This window comes from Macaca fascicularis, chromosome 17, assembly GCF_037993035.2.
Source record: "Macaca fascicularis isolate 582-1 chromosome 17, T2T-MFA8v1.1".
In the NCBI taxonomy this organism is placed as follows: domain Eukaryota; kingdom Metazoa; phylum Chordata; class Mammalia; order Primates; family Cercopithecidae; genus Macaca; species Macaca fascicularis.
The window spans coordinates 64136194-64151332 of record NC_088391.1 but is presented as its reverse complement, the minus strand read 5'-3'; the positions used below and the strand labels follow the sequence as shown (position 1 = coordinate 64151332).

Sequence of the window (15139 nt, the reverse complement as noted above, 5' to 3'; positions counted from 1 at the left end):
CCTAGCACTTTGGGAGATCAAGGCGGGTAGATCACTTGAGGCCAGGAGCTCAAGACCAGCCTAGCCAACATGGTGAAATCCCATCTCTACTGAAAAATACAAAAATTAGCCGGGTGTGGTGGTGCATGCCTCTAATCTCAGCTACCCAGGAGGCTGAGGTAGAAGAATGCTTGAACCCAGGAGGCAGAGGTTGCAGTGAGCCAAGAGCGTACCACTGTATTCTAGCCTGGCCAACAGAGCAAGACTCTGTAAAAAAACAAACAAACAAACAAACAAACAAAAACCTCTCTGTATTTACATCTCCTACAGACAATATGACCCGTCTGCCTATCAAATGAGTATATTCTTTACTCAGAATACTCCCTTATGATTTCCCCACAACCCCCAACACCACCAACTCTTCAATATTCTTCCAGGACCTTAGGGGCCCAAGTCATCCAAGTGGACCACCATTTGTGGTAGACACAGCAGTACCACCGAATCTCCTTTCAAGGAAGGATTTGCTGCCCAGCTATAGGGGTGTTATCAGCAGAACAGGTATCAACTCCTCCTGGAGAGAACCCTTTTGACTGAGGTCAGGCCTTTCCCAAGGCAGCCCACATGTGCTGACTAAGAAAGGTAGGGATGTAAAGCCTCAGTCATTTGGGCCGAACATGGGACAACTCTGGTGGGCAGTGCTCACTCCAGAGCTCCCTGCTGGGTTGGCCAAGGCTTAATGGGGTCTATATTGCAAAGTCATGCATCGCTTAAAGACAGGGATACATCCTGAGAAATACATCAAGTCATCAGGCTATTTCATTGTTATGCAAACATCATAGAGCAGGAGTCTCCAACCTCAGGGACCATGGATCAGTATCAGTTCGTGGCCTGTTAGGAACCAGGCCACATGGCAAGAGGTGAGCAGCAGGCAGGTGAGCATTACGGCCGGAGCTCCACCTCCTGTCAGACCAGCAGCAGCATTAGACTCTCGTAGGAGCAGGAACCCTGTTGTGAACTGCGCATGCGAGGGATCTAGGTTGCATGTTCCTTATGAGAATCTCACTAATGCCTGATGATCTAAGGTGGAACAGTTTCATCCCACTACCATCTTCCCCACCATCTGTGGAAAATTGTCTTCTATAAAACAGGCCCCTGATGCCAAAAAGTTGGGTTCCACTGTCATAGAGTGTACTTACACAAACCTAGATGGTCTAGCCTATTTCTCCTAGGCTACAAACCTGTACAGCATGTTACTGTACTGAATACTGTAGGCAGTTATAAGACAATGGTAAGTATGTGTGTATCTAAACATAAAAGAAGTACAGACTGGGTACAGTGGCTCACACCTGTAATCCCAACACTTTGGGAGGCTGAGACAGAAGGATTGCTTGAGCACAGGAGTCTGAGACCAGCCTGAGACCTGTCTCTACTTTAAAAAAAAAAAAAGAAAGAAAAGAAAAGAAAAGAAAAGAAAAGGTACAGTAAAAATATAGTATAAAAAACATAAAAATTAGTACACCTGTATAGGGCACTTACCATGAATGGAACTTGCAGGACTAGAAGTTGCTCTGGTTGAATCAGTGAGTGGTAAGTGAATGTGAAGGCCTAGGACTTTGTACAGTAAAGTCCTGTAGATTTTATAAACACTAGACACTCAGGCTGCACTAATATATATATTTTTTTGAGACGGGGTCTCCCTGTCGCTCAGGCTGGAGTGCAGTGGCGTGATCTCAGCTCACTGCAACCTCCACCTCCCTGGTTCAAGCAATTCTCTGCCTCAGCCTCCCAAGTAGCTGGGATTACAGGCGCCCACCACCACGCCTGGCTAATTTTTTGTATTTTTAGTAGAGATGGGGTTTCACCATCTTGGCCAGGCTGGTCTTGAACTCCTGACCTCATGATCCACCCCCCCCACCCCCCACCCCTAGGCCTCCCAAAGTGCTGGGATTACAGGTGTGAGCCACCATGCCCAGCTTACACTAAATTTATTTTAAAATACTTTCTTTCTTCAATAATAAATTAACCTTAGCTTACCATAACTTTTTCACTTTATAAACTTTTTAACTTTCTGACTCTTTTGTAATAACACTTCGCTTAAAACACAAACACATTGCATAGCTGTAAAAAATATTTTTTCTTTATAGCTTTACTCTATAACCTTTTTTCTATTTAAAACTTTTTTTTCTTTTTACTTTTTAAATTTTTTGTTTAAAACTAAGACACCGGTCATGCATGGTGGCTCACGCCTGTAATCCCAGCACTTCGGGAGGCTGAGGCAGGTAGATCACTTGAGGCCAGGAGTTCAAGGGAAATCCTATCTCTACTAAAAAATACAAAAAATTAGCTGGGTATGGTGGTACACGCCTGTAATCCCAGCTACTTGGGAGGCTAAGGCACGAGAATCGCTTGAATCCTGGAGGCAGAGGTTGCAGTGAACAGAGATCACACTGCTATACTTCAGCCTGAGCAACAGAGTTCCTCTCAAAAATTAAAAAATAAGACACAAACACACACATTAGCCTAGGCCTACATAGGGCCAGGATCATCAGTATCACTGTCTTCCACCTCCACATCTTGTCCCACTGGAAGATCTTCAGGGCAATAACACCAACGAAGCTATCATCTCCTATAATGACAATGCCTTCTTCTGGAATACCTCCTGAAAGACCAGTCAGAGGTTGCTTTATAGTTAACTTTTTTTTTTAATAAGTAGAAGGAGTACACTCTAAAATAATAATAAAAAACACAATATAGTAAAATGTAAACCAGTAACATAGTCATTTATTTATGATTATCAAGTATTATGTACTGTACATAATTTTGTGTGCTATGCTTACGTGCCTGGCAGAGCAGTAGGTTTGTTTATATCAGCATCAGCACAAACACATGAGTAACGTGCTACTCTCTGACATTGGAATGGCTACAGCGTTACTAGGTAATAGGACTTTTTCAGCTTCATTATAACCTTACGAGACCACCATTGCATATGCAGTTCAATGTTAACCAAAATGTCATTATGCAAGGCAAAACTGTAGTTTGACCTCTTCCTCTGCCCATTTCTGTTTTTTTCCACTTTTCTTCCCCAAGTGTGAATTCCTGATAACCATCTTGCCCATCTCAGTGGCTGTTTCCAGAAACCCTGAGCTGCAATAGCACTTCATCAAAAGGCAGCATGATAAGCATGGCAACTGGTTCTAAAGTCCCAGGAAAAAAAAAACAAAAAACAACCCGCATCTGAGTGGAAGAGACCATTTGGCTCTCTTTCTAATATATACACCACTCATCCCTGCCAAAAGTGAGAAGATCTCTTCAGATTACAGGGATCAATAGCCAGTAAGCCTTCTTTCTTTAATCAATCAATCCACTGCACCATGCCTTGTTATCACTCCCAACTACACCTCTGTGGCCAAGACTTCTGCGACAATTCCCCACTCCCACCCTCTGCAAGTATGCCCATAACATCATATGCAGAAATGGTCCCCTGGGAGAGTGACGAGACAGAACAGGGATCAGTAATCTTCCTCCCCATTCAGAAGGTTTGTACAAGTGTGTTAAGCGGATCCATCTTGCAAACTCAGAGAAAATAAAAATAAAATTCTCATTAGTTTGCATGTCAGGATTCATGCTGACAGTTTCCCATTTTCCTGTTCTGACCCACAGCTCCTCACACCTCGGGGACGTGATACTTGCATCCATTTCCTAGGGCTGCCATAACAAAGGAGCACAGAGACCTGGCACTATGGCTCATGCCTGTAATCCCAGCACGTTGGGAGGCCAAGGTGGGCTGATGGCTTGAGCCCAGGAGTTCAAGACCAGTCTGGGTAACATAGTGAGACCCCATCTCTACAAAAAAATTAAAATAAGAAATTAGCCAGACATGGTGGCATGTACTGGTAGTCCCAGCTACTCAGGAGGCTGAAGCAGGAGGATCAAGCCTGGGAGGTCAACAGTGCAGTGAGCCATGATTGCACCACTGCACACCAGCCTGGGAGACAGAGTAAGACCCTGTTTCAAAAAAATAATAATTATAAGCAGCACAAACTAGGTCACTTTAAACAACAGACATGTATATTCTTTCACAGTTCTGGAGGCCAGACAGCCACAGGTGCGGCGTCTGCAGGATCATGCTTTCCTTGAAGGCTCTAGGGGAGAACCTTCTTTGGCCTCTTCCTGATTTCTGGTGGTTACCAGCAAACCCTGGTATTCCTTGGCTTACAGTAGTAGCATCATCAGTTATCAAGTGGCTGCCTCCTGTGTGTGTGTGTGTGTGTGGGTGGAGGGGAGGGGGGCGGGGGCAGAGGTGGAGGCATACACCTCATCGCACGATATTCTCTCTATCTCTGTCTAAGGTCTCTTTTCCTCAAAAGGACACAAGTCATACTGGATTTAGGGCCGACTCTACTCCAATATGATCTCTGGGATTTTTTTTTTTCTTTCATATTTTTCAGGGACAGGTTCTCACTATATTGTCCAGACTAGTCTTGAAATCCTGAGCTTAAGCAATCCTCCCACCTCAGCCTCACAAAGTGCCAGGATTACAGGTGTGAGCCACTGTGCCTGGCCTCCAATATGATCTCATCTTAATTTGATTACATTTTCACAGTCTTATTTCCAAATAAGGTCACAGTCACAGGTACCAGAAGTTAAAAATTAAATATACTTTTTCCACCTGTCTGGAAACTGCCAATAAACATCCCTTTTTGAGGGACACAAATTCAACCCACAGCAATACTACATTAGTACAACCATGAAATTCTTTATTGGATGCAATTCTCATATCCCCTATTTCTTGATACCATTTATAGAAGACTTCAGGAACTACACACATACATATGTGCATGCACAAACACACACACACACACACACGCACACACACACACTTTGGCCTCCACCCAAAGACTGACCACTTAGGCCTAGAATGAGGAAGGGGCTGATTTTAGAACAATGCTAACCTTAGTTTGCCAATACTAATAGCCTTGTATCCTGAAATGGTAGAGTACCTGAAGTTTAAGAATCACACCCATGACATTTTGTTGAAATTTATCATGCTTGTAGTTAGAACCCATTAAATCTACTTATCTGACCTTGATAAAACTAAGCCAAGGCCAAGCGCGGTGGCTCACGCCTGTAATCCCAGCACTTTGGGAGGCCAAGGCGGGCTGATCACAAGGTCAAGAGATCGAGACCATCCTAGCCAATTTGGTGAAACTCCATCTCTACTAAAAATACAAAAATTAGCCAGGCATGGTGCTGGATGCCTGTAATCCCAGCTACTCGGGTGACTAAGGCAGGAGAATCGCTTGAACCGGGAGGCAGAGGTTGCAGTGAGCCGAGATCGCACCACTGCACTCCAGCCTGGCGACAGAGCAAGACTCCGTCTCAAAAAAAAAGAAAGAAAGAAAGAAAAAAGAAAAGATTTTATTCATCACTAAAGCTGTATTTGATTTGTTTTTCTAGTAGAGAGATGGATTTCCACTGATCATATTCATTTTCCTGGTTGGCCTGGCTCAGGGGTGTGGTATCAGACCATAGAATAGAGTTGACTGGCCCATATGTGACCTCACCTGCTCCATCCTCTTACTGACTGAGCTATTTGGTCATGAATTAAGTTGTGTTCTCCTTAAGGTTACATGCAAAACTGACTTTCATTTGAAAGCACTTTCGGTGTATAACACAAGTGATATATTTCCTTTAAAGGACATCACTGTGAACATTATTAACAAGAGTTGTTCTTTTGAAGCATTCCCCAGTGGTCTGTCAGGTCACTGAGTTTTCACATGCTGGTCTAAAATTCAATCAAGCCATGACATGTTTCATTTTACGGGAGAAACTAGCCAGGATGGGTGGAGTGGTTCACGCCTGTAAACCCAGCACTTTCGAAGGTCAAGGCAGGAGAATCACTTGAGCCGAGGAGTTCAAGACCAGCCTAGGCAATAACTACTTCTTTCTATGAAATTTACTTCAGAGAGTTTGCTCTCCTCTGTAAAAAACAACCATCACAGGTAGATATTTAAAATATATCTATCTAGCTAGTGCGTTAAATATAAACATCACAGGTACAAGAAATCAATACAATGGAAACGATAAGGCTGAAGGCAGGAACATTAGAAAAACACGAACAATGTTAACATACGCACATAAAAAACTAAGAAAGGGGCCATTTTTTAAAAGCCTTATTTCAACCTCATTGCCATTTATCATGTGTTTATGTTCAGTATGTGTCTTAGTACCACATAATGTTAAGGACCACTGAGACAATAACAGATGATTCTGAGCTTCAGTCTTATTCACAGATTAAAAATGTAATGAATACCATGTCAGTCTGATTTCTGATACAATTTTTTTATTATTTTTTAAGGCAGAATCTCACTCTGTTGCCCAGGCTGGAGTGCAGTGGCTATTCACAGACATAATCGCTACACAGTACAGATTCTGACTCCTGGGCTCAAGCAAACCTCCTGCTTCAGCCTTCCAAGTAGCTGGGACTACAGGCATGAGCCACGTACCTGGCTGTCTTTCTGATACAATCTTGATAGGTACATAATAAAATGCAAGCAAATCCATACATGGATTTTTTTATATGAATCTTTTGACAAACCCCTAAACATAGATACCTTATTTTATTTTATTTTGTTTTATTTTTGAGACAGAGTCTTGCTCTGTCGCCCAGGCTGGAATGCAGTGGCACAATCTCTGCTCACTGCAGCCTCTGTGGCCTCCCCAGTTCAAGCAATTCTCGTGCCTCCGCCTCCCGAGGTTGTGGGACTACAGGCACGTACCACCATGATCACCTAATATTTGTATTTTTAGTAGAACTGGAGTTTCACAATGTTAGCCAGCTGGTCTCAAACTTCTGACCTCAAGTGATCCGCCTGCCTCAGCCTCCCAAAGCGCTGGTATTATAGGTGTGAGCCACCACACCCAGCCCATAGATACCTAATTTTAAAAAGGGAGAAGCGTGGCACTTAGAAGTCAAAACTTGGCCAGGCGCGGTGGCTCATGCCTGTAATCCCAGCACTTTGGGAGGCTGAGGCAGGCAGATCACTAGGTCAGGAGATCGAGACCATCCTCGCTAACACGGTGAAACCCCCGTCTCTACTAAAAATACAAAAAATTAGCCGGGCATTGTGGCGCACGCCTGTGATCTCAGCTACTCGGAAGACTGAGGCAGGAGAATCGCTTGAACCCAGGAGGCGAAGATTGCAGTGAGCCAAGATCGTGCCACTGCACTCCAGCATGGGTGGCAAGAGGGAAACTCCATCTCAAAATAAGAGAAGTAAGTCAAAACTTAAACAGATTGTCAAATTAGCACATGGAAATATATTCATTCATTCATTCATTCAGTGGATGTGTTTATTAGCAAAGATGTTTCTTTTGCCTTCTACTCTGTTCCAGCCACTGAGCTAAATACAGTGGGAGAGGGGAGGCATGTCAAATAGAACACATTCTTTATCCTTAAAGTGCCAGATGCTTTTCTAAGTTCTAAAATGTATTATCTTTTTCATTCTCATACTAATTCTCATAGTAAATCAGGGGCAGGTCAGGTTTTGTGAAGCATGAAACTCATACAATTTGAGGAATACACTTCAAGGAAAAGAACAGCATTAACCACTGCAATGCAATGCATTCTGTTTATCATTTTTCCCACGGGGCTTACAGTCTGGGCAGGAAGACAGACTGAGTAAATAGCTAATACGTGCTTGGAAAGATACATTGGTTCAACCTCAAATATTTATGCACACACACTATGTACAAGACATTCTTTTAGGCACTTGGGATAAACAAAGATCCCTGCCCTTGTGAAGTTTCCATTCTAGCGTGAGAGATTTTTTTAATGTAGTGAATAAATAAATGATATAGTATTAGAGGTTAATAAGCGCAATTTTTTTTAAAGTGCTAAAGGATAAGAGGGAGATATGGAAAACAGATTGTAGTTTTAAGTAGCATAATCAGGGGAGATCTCATTGCGAGGTGATATTTCAGCAAAGATTTGAAAGAGCCAAATGTAACCACATGGATATCTGGGGGAAGAAGTTTCCAGGCACAGGAATAGGCATGTGCTTAAGATACAGCAAGAAGGAGGTGAGCTGCTGAAGAAGTGATGAAGAGCGTGGCAGGAGATAAGTGTGAAAGTTAATGGAGTCAGGGGGTTGTTGTAAAACCATGTGAAGGATTTGTTTTTTACTATGAGATAAGGAGATATTGGAGGCAAAAGAGTAACAAGATCTGACCTACAATTTCAAAATGTCATCCTGGCTACTGTGTTGAATTTCTGGTAGCTCAGACCAGAATGGCAACAATGCAGATGGTGAGAAATGCTAAGATCCTAGATACGCTTTGAAAGTCAAGCCAAGAAGATTTGTTGGGGAGGGATAATGGGGTGTGAGACAAAGGGAGGAGTCAAGAATGACTCCCAGGGTTTTGACCTGAGCCACTGGAAGGATGGAATTGCCTTTAAACAGGCAGGTTTTGAGAAGAAGCAGGAAATCATTCATCTTGGGATATGTTGTGTTTGAGATGTCTCCAAAATATCCAAATAGAAATATCAACTAGGCGCTTGAGTACATGAGTCTGGAATACAGGAGATACTGATTTGACGGAGTATCATGGAAGAGATGAAAAGGTGTGCCTGCCCTGGCCCACTCTGGAGGAATCGGTAAAAGCTGCTGCCTTGGAGGATACTCAATCAAAGGCCTTTGGTATAAAGGTCTTCCAAAGAGACGTTCCCTCAAATCCTCACCCTGAAAGTTTTAAGACTAGTGGTTAGTCATGAAGAATATGGTGAATACAAAGTATTACTCAAAAATGAAAGACATAAAGGAAAAGGGAAATAAAAGAGGGGAGGAAAGGGGAGGGGAGGAAAACTGAGCTGGCTGTTTTCATCCTTTACTTTGTCATCACTTGGTCAGATAGAGGTTGGATGTTTGTGTCTTTGCCACACCAAACTCACCTCCCATCCTGGACTCACCACTGTCTCCCCTTACTCCTCACTAGCCACGTCTTTCTAACGAAGCAAAAGTTCCGCAATTCAGGACTTAGCAATGCTGACCTCCTCCCCGGGAAGGAAGATACATAAACCCCTGGTTAAGACAAGATGCAAAGTTCAAGGGCAAGAGAGGTTGTCCAGTGAATAATTTCCACAGATGAGGACTACAAATCATCTTCAGTATAAGGACGGTTCTCGTCCTATTCCTTCTATGCACTCTCTCTTCAAAACCCTACACTCTCTGGCAATAAACCTGAAAAACAGGCCTTGTGACATTTGTTGCTCTATTCTTTTCCCCGTATGTTTGCTGCATGTGATCATCCTGGTATCCTTGGTTACTTCTGCAATATTCAAGAGGCTCTCAAATAGAACACAATAAGCCAAGAAGTGGGTATAGCTACAAATAAATAGCTGTTGTCCCTATGATTTTTTTCTCTGAGCATAGGAGACAGACACAGGGGGCTCTAAGCAAACATCCCATTTATTCAACAAACATGTATCAACCATTTCCTACGTTTGAGGGACTGTGCTAGGCCCTAGGGAGAGGATTCAAAGATGAGCAGACATATTTCTGACCCTGAGGTCCTTTCAGGGCAGAGACACCATCCTTTTTCAAGCTCCACACCTGCTGTGGTTGCCTTTTCTCAGGTCATAAATCTTCACCCTGGCCCAGCACGTTTCCAGGCATAAAGAAACCATGCATGTTACTAGGTCATGCTATCTACTATAAAGTGGCAGGTCTCAACTGGAGATGATTTTGTCCCCCATGGGGCACTCAGCAATCAATGTCTGGAGACATTTTTGGTTTTCCCAACTCGGGGTACTGGTAGGATTGGAGGGTGGTGTTGCTATTATCTGGTTATCTAGTGGGTACTCAGTCAGGGTGATGCTAAACATCCTACAATGCACAGAACAGTTTCCATTCCCCACAACAAAAAATATCCAGCCCAAAATGTCAACAGTGTTGAGACCGGGGCTGCTCTATAGGGTCTTCATTTTAGCTATTTTGTCCTTATAACATGTGCCACTTTATTCAGCTACTTATTATCTCAGCAACAGCAGTGCTAAGAAAGGCTCGTGCCTGGCATTAAGATGTGGAAAGCAGGAAAAAATGAAGGAAGTGTATCCTCCTCCCATATCTTGCTAGTTGCCAGCTAGAGGTCTTCCCAGGATTTATTTTGTCCTCTTTAACCAGGTCTAGAAAACTGCAGGAGGCCAGGTACAGTGTCTCATGCCTGTAATCCCAGCATTTTGGGAGGCTGAGACAGGTGGATCACTTGGGGTCAGGAGTTCGAGACCAGCCTGGACAACATGGTGAAACCTGTGGTGCACACTCGTAATCTCAGCTACTTAGAAGTCTAAGGCAGGAGAATCGCTTGAACCCGGGAGACAGAGGTTGCAGTGAGCCGAGATTGTCCCAATGTACTCCAGCCTGGGTGACAGAGTGAGACTCCGTCTAAAAAAAAAAGAATCCTTTTTCCTTAGGCAAGGCTGAAGGAGAAAAGAAATATTCCTGCCTCTAGGCTGGTAGGTAAAGGCGTTTGGAAAAGTTTTATTTAAAATATAGGCACTTTAACTGATTTATTTAAAAGTAGGAGTGGGTTGTATGAAAAACAATAGCTTTTTCTGCACAGAAGAAGAAAGGATCATCTCTAACTTTAATAAAAGGAATGACTCACCATTGCTCAGATTTAGAGAAAAACAAGCTGTCTGTATGTCACATATTATTTCCTGTCTATCCAGATGAGAACAGAAGCTCTTCAGTGCAGCTGAGCCAACCAAGAACATGTCAATTCCCAGCCTTATTACCAGCCCTTCTTTATCTTATCTTTGAAAAGTCAGGCCAAATCCAAAAAGATGCATCTGTTCTTCTACCCTTGCAACAATAAAGTCATGGGAGCAGGGATGTAGGAAGCCACCGCAAAGAGGGCTCCATCCAGTAGGTGGCCCGGGATGAAGGCTGTGTTGGGGCTAAACCACACTCTGGAATGCTATGTCAGTGAATTCTTCGCTGTGTGAGCTTGAGAAAGCCATTCACGTTTCTTAAGCCATTTTCTTGATATTTCATACAGACTCACCAAGTATTCAACGAGAACATGTAAGTGAAATCCTTCACAAAATGCCTGGTAAATAATACATGCTTAGAAAACGGTAGAGAGAGAAAAGAGCAGCCTCTTGCTTTTAATGCACTTGTTTTTGCCCTCAAATCTAGATGCCATTCCTATAATTTGATAACTTTTCCTCAGACTTCCCAGAAGTAGGATTCCTTCCAGTTTGTTAACAACATCCTCTGTCTCTTATACTAAGGACACATTTGGCTTCCTTTTGATTGCATACATATTTCTTAAAAGGCACCTTGGGAGAGATGACATGTTTAAAATGCAGTGGAGTAACCTGCTCATAAACTCGGAGGCCCTGAACAAGGTGAGAACATGACGAATGAACAGGAATTATGTGCTGCATCGCACGAGAGTTCCGAAACAGGAAAATTGACTCTAATGGGTGCGGCTCTACAGTCATATAATATGGTTTACAGTTTAAAATATCGACTATAAAACGCCAACTCAGAGCGAGTTTTGGGGTTGGTCATAACCACTACAAAAAAAAAAAGAAAATCCCATTCACACTGAGAGCGACCTTTATACCTGTTTGGGTTTCTTAGTAACTTATTTTAACAGATTGTCTATACAAGATGGAGTTTTATGACTGCTATCAGTTCAAAGGTGGAGAAAATGTGAACCAAGTGTGTTTAGCTATATTTTCCAGTGCATTTAGTTCTCATGAAATGTAACAACAGATGGACTCCTGGAGTATGGAATTTCCTTTCTTTTCAAAAGGAATAACTACCCAACAAGCAGAAACTATAAAATGAATGTCACTGTTCTTCCAATTGTCCCAATGGGGAACACACTGTTTAAAAAGCATTCACTCCAGTTAGGGAACAGAAAATAACAACCTGTACCAAGCCATTTTCTTTCCCCCAAGCCCATTGTCTCTGGCTGCTCATCTTTGGCCTTCAAGCCCTTTTCATAGGTGCAGAAGCATAAAATGCAGAAACGAAGTCTAGGACCGTAGACTGCCAACCAGTCAACAAGAGAGATGTGAGAAATTAGATTCTGTCATAGAAACAAATAACCACATTGGGAGACTGGAAACAATGAGTATTTCTTTGCTAATCATCCTCCTTAAAAAGATACCTATAAATTAATATGCATTTGATATGGATTATTTTTGACCCGTACGCATTTCAGGAAATAAAAAGCGGATTCAGAAAGGCCTGTGAGACCCAGTGCGGTGGCTCACACCTGTAATCCCAGCACTTTGGGAGGCCAAGGTGGGTAGATCACCTGAGTTCAGGAGTTTGAGACCAGCCTGGCCAACATGGTGAAACCCCGTCTGGACTAAAAATACAAAAATTAGCCGAGCGTGGTGGTGGGCACCTATAGTCCCAGATACTCGGGAGGCTGAGGCAGGAGAATCACTTGAACCTGGGAGGCGAAGGTTGCAGTGAGCCGGGATCATGCCACTGCACTCTAGGCTGCGCAACAGAGCGAGACTCTGTCTGAAAAAAAAAACAAAAACAAAAAAGAAAGAAAAGGCTGTGAGTTGAGGGGAAGGGGTAGTAAATAAGGCTATTCTCAAAAGCTGTCACGGGTCCTCTGCTACATGCTAGTCAAAAGCAACCCAAGATTGAGAGGAGAAATACCGTAACTCCTCCAAAGAGCTGCTTCTCCCCACTAGCACCTTCCTGGTGGGGAGGGAGGGCGTTAAGTCAGCTCAGCTGGTGTCTTGCTCGGTTTTGCGTTTGCATGCATCTGTATCCTCTTTTGTTTCCCCTGAAGTGGAAGTTTAAGTATCACAAGAATGCTGGGTCTCACAATGTTCCTATCTGCCCTGTTCAAGGAAGTAAGCAAAATAGTACACCGGTCCCTGTTCTTGGAAAATTTGCAGCACAAAGAAAAGAAAGAAAGAAAAAAAAAAAAAAAACAGAAAAGATGAGATAAACCCTGATTAAGCAGACAAGCTTTATAATGTTTATCCAAATTAAATCTCTTCACACTGGTGTTTACCCATTATTAATTCTTACGTAATCACATCAGAGGAAAAACGCCTTGCGTTAGTGGATGCTGATATTGGCCTTATGAAAGTGAGTTACCTTTTCCTATAGCAAATCTGTAGCAAGCCAATACAGAGGCTTAAGTCAGTTTATCAAAAGTTATCGGTCAAATGGAGCCAGAGGACAGTTCTAACAGAGAATCAAGGATGAAAGAAGAAAATCTGAAAAGAATCACTTTGAAAAGCTTGAGAGCCATTAGAATTGTGAGACCCAGAGCTAGGAAGACAGCAAAAGCTGGGAAAACCTGTGATTGATTTATCTTTGTTTTGTTTTTGTTTTTTTGTTTTTGTTTTTGTTTTGATGGAGGACATTTCTTTTTCCTGCCTTTTGTCAGTGAAAACGACACTTTTGGCTAACAGCTCCAGAACTGCAGGAAGAGTGATACATGCAAATGGTTTGCTTCTCGTCCCATCTCTCTCTCATGCTTCAGTTCGGCAAAGCAACCCAAGTTTCGGCCTGAAAATAAGGCAACCTAGCCTCCCACTTTGCTTGAATGATTTCCATATCCAGTAGGACAAGTTCTCCTGGGACAGGCCTGCAATCACGAGCACATGTCTCACCCTGTTGAGACGCAACAGCAGGTAAAGCAACCTGAAGTCCTCACGGTAGAATCGGGTACACAGACTCACACCCACGCGCAAAAGTGAGGGAAGGCAACGTGGACAAAACTTTCCGTCATTTTGCTTCCAAAGCAGATATTCCTCAGGGGGAAGGGTGCGGGGAGGGCAGCTCCATGGACAGGGACATGCCCAGACCTTTCCACTTGCTTTGTTGTTCTACCTCTGAGCATTCGAGCAGGAATCTGAACCAGATGTGGGGTTAAAAGCATCACTTTGGAAGTTTCTGGGAATGAAAAATGACCTCCTCTCAAAAGAATTTTTTTTTCTACTCTGCTCTTTGTTTAGGTTTGCCTTTTATGGTACTTTCTTTTCTCCCCTCTTTCTCTTAAACCCACTGCCCTCTTCCCATTTGGAGCTATCCATTGACACGGGTCATCCCTCAATCTCTTGTTACCCACACTGAAAGTTTCTCTTCTCCTACTGGTGAATAAAACTGGTTCATTCTAGGACATCGCCATTGTCCAGTTCTGTTTGTCACATTTTAACTCTTCACTGAGTCATGGGGCCTGGGTAGGACAGGGGACCTTGGTTAACCACGCTGTCACTAATTCAGGCAACAAACATAGAGTGTAGTAATAAACAACATGGGCTTGGGACAAAGAACAGAAATGGTTTTGGATTTCAGGTCCAACACTTCACTAGCTGTGTGACCATGGTCATGTCCATGAATATCTTTAAGCCTCAGTTTCCTCACAACATATGGACATAATATATTTTTTGTTACTTTCCACCTGGCTATTTATGAGAATTAAATAAGGTAATGTATGCAAAGCAGTTAGCATAGTGCCTGGCATACAGGAAGCTGAGTAATAGAGGCCATTATCAGCATCGTCACAACCATCATTGTTACTAAGCTACACACAGTGCCATGCCAGACAATGGGAAACATGAATAAGGTTCTGCTGCCAAGAAACTCATAGCCTACTCTTAGAAGCACACATGCTCTAATCTCAGCACTTTGGGAGGCTCAGACAGGAGGATTGCTTGAGGCCAAGAGTTCAAGACCAGCCTAAGCAACATAGTGAGACCCTGTCTCTACAGAAAAAAAAGAAAAAATGGTTTTTAAAGAAACAAACACATATGTGTTACAGGTCTTTTAAAATTTGTCTAGCAGGTTTTCCAATATTTATTGGAAACCCTCCCCAACCCACCACACACACACACACACAAAGACACAGACATGTAAACAAATAATAATATAACAAACCAAATCTGACTTTCTGCCCCAATTTTTCTGAATTCCTTATATTCAAAAAGATACAGAGCCATGCCTTTGGATCAATGAACTGAAGCTAATTTTTTTTTAACTCATCACACTCCCCAAACCTCTATGAACTGAATCTATGAGTGAAGCTTCATCACTCATTTTTATTCTTAATTCCCCTAAACTACCTGTTATTATTTTATTTTTCTCATGAATAGGAACCACCCATAAAA

At 42.8% G+C, this 15139-nt stretch overlaps 1 non-coding gene across 1 annotated transcript; it reads left to right on the top strand.

The window, feature by feature from the left end:
* Positions 1–14782: 14782 nt before the first annotated feature.
* On the top strand, positions 14783–14844 carry LOC123569889 (U7 small nuclear RNA). The gene has a single exon (XR_006693774.1). It is a non-coding gene; the product is annotated as a U7 small nuclear RNA (small nuclear RNA).
* Positions 14845–15139: the final 295 nt, after the last annotated feature.